Here is an 8340-nt window from a genome sequence, read left to right as displayed (position 1 = left end):
TCGGTTGGGGGGGGTGCATCTGAGCAGGGGGAAACTTGAGCCATATGAACTCTGGAGGGTTAGAGGAAGACTTCCATCTTCAGCAACCCAGCATTCAATCCAGGTTTCTTTTGCGTTGCAGTCCACTGATTTACTAAGATTTTACACATTTTTCAATTTGGATTGTCTTGTAGGTTATCTCTCTGAGTTCAAACTCCTATATAAGTGTGGTTTCAGTTGTCACTGTGTTAGCATGCCCTGAACATTGCTGCAGATTTACTAATATTTGAATGAGACTGAAGGAACTTAGCCTGTGTTTCTCTGTCTAATTTCTTATAAGTTTTCACTTCAGGGGGAAGTCACATTACCTGGATTCACTGTTTATAACAACCATCATGCTACACTTATGCTGAACATGAAATAAACATTTGTATTCTCAGCCTACAAACCTGCTCATACAGTAAATGGTTGATGTCCCACTAAAACCATAAATCTCAAAATTTGATTGTTGGGGAGTAATAAAATCCCTGCTCATTTGAGCAACTGTGGGTGTTGAAATTGTAAGGTTGTTAGCTCTTTTTTTGTCATCCTAATTTTAACATCAAAAACTTGGTTTGTAGCAAGCAGACTACTTTAAAATTACACCCTGGCAATAGCAGGTCCTTAAGGGCATTTCATCGGTATCTGATATTCAGTTTGTCAGTTCTCTAACTTCAATAAAGGACAGCACAACATTTCTTGAAATGCATCAAAAAGGTTAATTTGCAACAGTCTATTGACCATTAAGAGACAGATGTTTTAAGGTTTGGTGGTATTGAGAAGTTGAGATTCAATTTTAACATTTTTTGGAAAACTAAGAATCAAAAATGTATTGTCTTCACAAATGGAGTGATGCTCTCAAGTATTCCAAACTGCATTAAAACATTTTCAGTATAGAATTATCCATGTCAGGTTTGATCAGTCTATGTTGTTCAAAACTTAGTAGAGGTGGACAACTGCAATCCGAATTGACCAAAAATTGTGAAGTGGTACTTTAATTTAGTACCATTGGAAGGCTGGGATGGCTGGATGAATGGTTAGTGCCTTGCACACTTGGCCTAGAACCTGTTCTTATCGTATCTGTCACTGTTATTTTTTTTCTGCAGGGTACCCAAAATGCTTTAAAAGGTGTGGGGGCATCTTCAATATGTTTGTAACCAAGTTTCTCAACTTGTCCTACATGCAGTCTTTCTTAGTCTATGCCATCAAAATAAATGAGTCACAAGCGCAGATATATGATGTCCAGCTTACATCACTCACCTTTATATCTGGAGCTAAAAGTAATTGAACAGGAATTCTGGATAGTTAACATAAAAGTAATTCATAATTTACAACACATCTGCTATTAAAATGCTGAACAATCAAATCTAAGTTACCTACTTTAAATGTAAACAAACATATTCAAACACTTAAATGATCTTATTATTAAAAACAATCATAATATATACAATTATTTAGGCCATAACACTACTGATGAGCTTAATCATGCAGCCTAACAAACCAGTATGAGTAAACTAAATGAAAAGTAATTAATTACCTTTAATCTTCATAAAGTTCACAGTCAGAACAAATTCAGTGATGATTTTAATCAGTTAAAAAACCCAGTGTTCCGTTGCTCTAAGCACCTTTTTGTGTAGAACATACATTACCCGATTAAGACAGAGTCTTGCCCAAGGCCAAAATAAAAAAAAAAGATTAAAGATTAAAAAATAATCTAAAAGGAGGAAACCATGAAAATCTCACGAAAACAAACAAAATTTAGACTAAAAAGGAAAATAAAACAATTAAATGTGGGCTTCTTAAACACAAGATCTCTCTCTTCAAAGACTTTGTAAGTTTTTGACTTGATTTGTGACAATCAGGAATTGACTCATTTATAGTAACATAATCGTCTTGCAGCAACCAGGTTTCTGTGAGACAAAATAAGTCGCTCTGATAAAATTTTCACATACCTCAATTTTTACATCAGTTCTCAAACTTCTTATCTGATTTAGTGTTAAATACAGATAAGGTCATTATAGTTGGGGATTTTAACATCCATGTTGACACTCAAAGTGATACCCTTAATATAACCTTTAATGCTCTCTTAGAATCAATTGGTTTTGCTCAAAACACGCTTCTACACCTGCAGAAACATATGTAATAACAGCATTGTTACCAAAACGTGCCCGGTACTTATGAATGTAAGATGTATTTAGTGGTAATTGCAGCTCAATATATAACATTTGTGTATCTGTTAACACCTGAATCTAAACACCTTTGGGTCTGAGTGTGAGCACGCTTGTGTATATAAGGTTTTTCCATATAATTTCTCATCATTAATAGAAGAGAACAAGAATATCCTAGGTTGCTCTTTAGTACAGTTGCTAAACTTACACAGAGTCATAGCTCTGTTGAGCCATCCATTCCCTTAGCTCTTAGCAGTCATGACTTTATGGGATTCTTCTTAAATAAAATTGATTCTATTAAACATAAAATCTTTGACATACTCCTGAAGATGATTACTTCATCCTCAGCAAGTGAGACAACATTGGAAATAACTGCAGAACCAGATTTGTGTTTGGACTGTTCTGATCCTGTGAAGCTTCCTGAGTTATCAGAAATATTAGCTTCATCTAAACCTTCAACTTGTATGTTAGACCCAATCCCAACCAAATTATTTAAGGAAGTGTTCCCTCTGATTACCAGCCCCATTTTGGATATGATTAATCTATCTTTAGTAAATAGATCAGAACCACAAGCTTTTAAGTTAGCTGTAATTAAACATTTGCTCAAGAAACCTTCGCTTGATCGAGATGACTTGAAACATTACAGACCTATATCCAATCTTCCATTCTTATCTAAAATTCTTGAGAAAATAGTTGCTAATCAAATGTGTGAACATTTATACAGCAATGACCTGTTTGAAGAGTTTCAGTCAGGTTTCAGAGCTCATCATAGCACTGAAACAGCTCTGCTGAAAGTCACTAATGATATTCTTATGGCCTCAGATAATGGACTTGTGTCTGTTCTGGTTCTGTTAGATCTCAGTGCTGCATTTGATCCAGTCGACCATAATATTCTCTTAGAAAGGCTGGAATATGCTGTAGGGATCAGGGGAACAGCGCTAGGCTGGTTTAAATCTTATCTGTCTGACAGATTCCAGTTTGTTCATGTAAATGATAAATCATCTTTAAACTCCAGGGTTAATTGTGGAGTACCACAGGGCTCAGTACTTGGGCCAATTCTCTTTACAATAAATATGCTTCCAAAAGGTCAAATTATCAAATTATTAAGCCTTCAGCTGATTCAAAATGCTGCAGCAAGAGTTCTGATGAAAATTAAATAGAGAGATCATATTTCTCCTATTTTACCTTCCCTTCACTGTCTCCCTGTTAAATCCAGAATAGAATTTAAAATTTTCCTCGTCACATATAAAGCCCTTAATGATCTAGCTTCATCATACATCAGAGATCTGATTGGTCCATGTGTTCTTAACAGAGCACTTCATTCTCATACTGCAGGTTTACTGGTGGTTCCTAGAGTCTCTAGAAGTAGAATGGGAGGCAGATCTTTTAGTTATCAATTCAATTCAAATCAATTCGATTCAGTTTTATTTATATAGCACCAATTCACAACATATGTTGTCTCAAGGCACTTCACAACAGTCAGGTACATACATTCCAATTAATCCTAACAATTGAACAGTGCAGTCGGAGTTAGCTTTTTATTCAAATTGGATAAAACGTTTTTCTGTCTAAGGAAACCCAGCAGATTGCATCCAGTCAGTGACTTGCAGCATTCACTCCTCCTGGATGAGCATGTAGAGACAGTGGACAGTCACTGGTGTTGACGTTGCAGCAATCCCTTATACTGAGCATGCATGTAGCGACAGTGGAGAGGAAAAACTCCCTTTTAACAGGAAGAAACCTCCAGCAGAACCAGAACCAGGCTCAGTGTGAGCGGCCATCTGCCACGACCAACTGGAGGTTTGAGAGAACAGAGCAGAGACACAAAGAGAACAAAGAAGCACTGATCCAGGAGTACTTTCTATGGGAAGGAAAAGTAAATGTTAATGGATGTAGCTCCTTTAGTCGTTTCACCTAGAAAGAAAGAACAGATAAACTCTGAGCCAGTTTTCAAGGTTAGAGTCTGAAAGAGAGCACATAGAGTTAGTCACAGTAGAAGCTCAGTCAGTAGTCATGTCTAGGAGAGAGAAAGGGTTAAACACTGAAAGACAGGGCCATGTGGATCATCTGTAGAAGGTGAGCATTAAGTTGTTGCCAGCAGAAGCTCAGACGATGCTCCTCTCCAGAAAGGTGTCACAGGTAGACACAGAGTCAGGCCAGGTGTAGCTTCTAGGAAGAGAAAATAGAGAACATAAAGTTAAAAGCTGAAATAACAGCAAATAATGCAAAATTGGAGAGTAGTGTGAGAATGTAGCGAAGAGGATGAAAGTGGTCATTATGTCCTCCAGCAGCCTAAGCCTATAGCAGCATAACTACACAGATAGTTTCAGTTCAGATTATTTAGTTAAACGGCGCTTATTTACAACAATGTCGTCTCAAGGCACCCCACAAAGGGTCCCACTGATGGTCATTGTTATACTAAAAACCACAAGGATTGGGATACCTCCCTCTGTCAGACTAATAATAACCATTGGAAAAGAGAAGGGGTCATACAGGTAGCAGAAATGGAGGGTGTGTTTGCACCTCAACCATAACTGAGCCGGTTTAGGCTAAACCTGACTCCCCCTTACTCCAACCAAAAGGGAGGGAGGAAGGCTCCCTCCCTTTTGGTTGCATAAATCATGTAGCCTTAAAAGTAGACAGGGTATCTGCCTCACGGACTAAAGCTGGGAGCTGGTTCCACAGGAGAGGAGCCTGATAACTAAAGGATCTTCCTCCCATTCTACAGGTCCTTCTCAAAATATTAGCATATTGTGATATACAGTTATATACAGTTATCTAAATAACCTTTCAGGCATTTATAGAACATCTGCTTTTATACTTTGATTTAATTTCACGCTTAAAATTATATTTGATTCAACCAAATTACAGAGAGAAAGAACTGTTGGTTTAAGAGAAAGAAGAATTTAAATAAGCAGCACTTGTGGAATGTAAGACATTGTTCAGATAATTACATAACATCACAGTTATGATGCTTTCTCTAATATCAGATAAAATGTAAGTTAGGCTGTAATTTAATTCCCATTCATAAACCTGTAGCAGTCTAAATTGCTCCAATGTCAGAAATATTTGAGCACATATTCTTAAAGCTTAAATCCAGTTTTTTGTCACTCGTCAACATTAATAAAGCATGTTAAAAAACTATGTCACCTGACACAAGGTGAAACCACTCTTTTAAGTAATGGCTTTCTCCCTGCCCCTTTTCCATGAAGGCCAGATTCTCCCAAATGAGCAGGTGATCTATACAGCTCCTCCAGACTTATTATTGGTGTGACGGCTGCTTATCTAATCTAAGTTGCGTTCCTTGCCTAACCAGTAACTTCAGGGGGAAAACCACGTCTTAGTTGGCTGGCTTCTGCTATACATTTTCAGATGATGAATTGAATGGGGTCTGTCAAACGTATGAACCTATCCCTTCTTTATACTTCAACTAATCCTTACCCATGACCTGTCTGCATACTTACCTATCTGCTGTGTGACAGACAGATAGAGAAATAGACAGACAGAAAGCGTAGCTGATTGTAAAAAAAAAAAATACTATTAAGAGCAAACCAGATGTTAACATTTTTGTATGCATTTCTGATACGGCCTTGTTCAGAAAAACTGGCACATTTGAGTGGTTGGCTAATGTTATAATAATTATTTTCTCTATATAATAAAAGGCCATTTTTAGCTGCTTCACCTTTTCCCCCAGTGATACTCAAGGTTTATATGGGCAAAAGATTTGCACCCACACCCATAACTTTGTGTGCAGCGCCTGGCTGGCTGCAGGTGAGCTGTAATTAAGCAGAAAGCAGACATTATGGAGCAGATGAGCTGCAGGGAGAAACACAACAGCAGCTTTCTACCATCTGATCCTACAGCAGCAGACACGTAGCACAGTCTGACGCTGGCCAAGTAAGCCTCTAATTCACTCCTCCTCTTTTTCTTTCTTTCTCTCTCTCTCGCATGCACACACACATTAGATACATTCACATTATCCATGTGTCTGTCTGCCTTTTCTTTTTTTCTACACAGAAGATAATGGAATGCAGTCTGTCTGTCAGGGGAAAAGAGAAGTAGGAAAAATGAAGAAAAAGAATGCCACCTCATCATTTTCTGAATCATCTTCCAGTTCTAATCCAATCAACAGAACGTCATGAACCCTAGAACACACATCAAACATCGTCAAAAAGCACACAAAGTTTAATCTGTTCCGTGTACTTTGTCTCCAGTAGGAAAAAAACATATGAAAATTTAAAACATCTCAACCAAAGTTTTGCTTTTTTTTTTTTAGAAAACATGATATGTCTATTCAAGAATGATTTACACCAAGTATATGAAAAACATGACATTACAATATCAACATTATTTTCAAGCTGGAATGTTGGAAACTGCATTCAGTATTTAAACATTAATACATGCCTTTCAACTTGCTGAGTTGGATTCTGAAGGAAAACTATGGAGATATTTCTGGTGTAGGGCATTGTAACTGTGAACTTGAAGTCACAAAGAAAAATGCCACAGGAGTTAAGGAATTGTAGATGTTTTTTTCTGTCTTTCACAAATACAAAAAAACAGGTACACCTCTTCAAATTCTATGTGAAGTACATAAATTGCATTGTATGAGTCACGCACCTGAAACCTCATATATTCAAAGTTTTGTTCCAATTGATTTTGTTTTCTTTTATAACTGTGTCCTGTCCAGCAGAGTAGGGCTCAGAATTGTTGTCTGAAGTGCCAAGAAAAAGCCCAACAGATTTACTTTCCCAAGTAGAGAATTACAGCTAACGCTTTAAAGCTGTGCTTGACATTTATAAAATAAACTTTGCTTTCAGATTATTTCAATTGTTACCGACACAGAGACAGAAATAAAAACAAATTGGAAATAAGAAGCACAAAAGAGAGAGAGGTGGGGCAAAAAGGAAAAGGGTAGAGAAGGAGAAAAGAATGACGGAAAGAAAAAAGGATGAAGATGCTTGCTTCTACACCTGCAAAAACAATCATATTGATAACTTTTTTACCAAGGTCGTCTCAAGGCACCCCACAAAGGGTCCCACTGATGGTCATTGTTATACTAAAAACCACAAGGATTGGGATACCTCTCTCTGTCAGACTGATTATAACCATTGGAAAAGAGAAGGGGTCATACAGGTACCAGAAATGGAGGGTGTGTTTGCACCTCAACCATAACTGAGCCGGTTTAGGCTAAACCTGACTCCCCCTTACTCGGTCCAACAGGGAGGGAGGAAGGCAGAGGTAAAAATAATTGGAGAATGTTGTTTCCTGTTACATTGTGTGAAAGGTGGGTAACTTTAAAATGGGCTAAGTCAATTCAATCGAATCATACAGATTTCAAGTCAGGCACATGCATTCCAATTAATAACAAATCATTGAACAGCGCAGTCAGATTCAGTTATTTATTCAATTGGATAAAAAGTTTTTCTATCTAAGGAAACCCAGCAGATTGCATCCAGTCAGTGACTTGCAGCATTCACTCCTCCTGGATGAGCATGTAGAGACAGTGGACAGTCACTGGTGTTGACTTTGCAGCAATCCCTCATACTGAGCATGCATGTAGAGACAGTGGACAGTCACTGGTGTTGACCTTGCAGCAATCCCTCACACTGAGCATGCATGTAGTGACAGTGGAGAGGAAAAACTCCCTTTTAACAGGAAGAAACCTCCAGCAGAACCAGACTCCGTGTGAGCGGCCATCCGCCACGACCGACGGGGGGTTGAGAGAACAGAGCAGAGACGGAAAAAGAACACAGAAGCACGGATCCAGGAGTACTTTCTATAGGAAGGAAAAGTAAATGTTAATGGATGTAGCTCCTTTAGTCATTTCATCTAGGAAGAAAGAACAGATGTACACATATACAAAACATCATGCAGGGGATCCACTCCAGTAAAGGTGGTGTGAAGGGGTAAATATGTTTATCTTGAGCATGTGTGTGTGTGCATGTGAGTGTGTTCAAGCTAGTCTGTGAAGCACTGTCACAGAGGCCATTGTCCTTGATAGTACGATGGAGTGTTTATCAGCCGGCCTATTCTGTGAGCAGGTCCACAGATGTCCTCAGGGAAGGGAGGGGGCAAAGGGAGCAGAGCATCTTGTTTACATAACATCCAGGAGAAGTTGAAGATAGCTGGCCATCCAAGGCCATACAGGGGAGCC

This window comes from Girardinichthys multiradiatus, chromosome Y (genome assembly GCF_021462225.1).
Source record: "Girardinichthys multiradiatus isolate DD_20200921_A chromosome Y, DD_fGirMul_XY1, whole genome shotgun sequence".
Classification (NCBI taxonomy): Eukaryota; Metazoa; Chordata; class Actinopteri; order Cyprinodontiformes; family Goodeidae; genus Girardinichthys; species Girardinichthys multiradiatus.
This window is presented reverse-complemented; position numbering follows the sequence as displayed.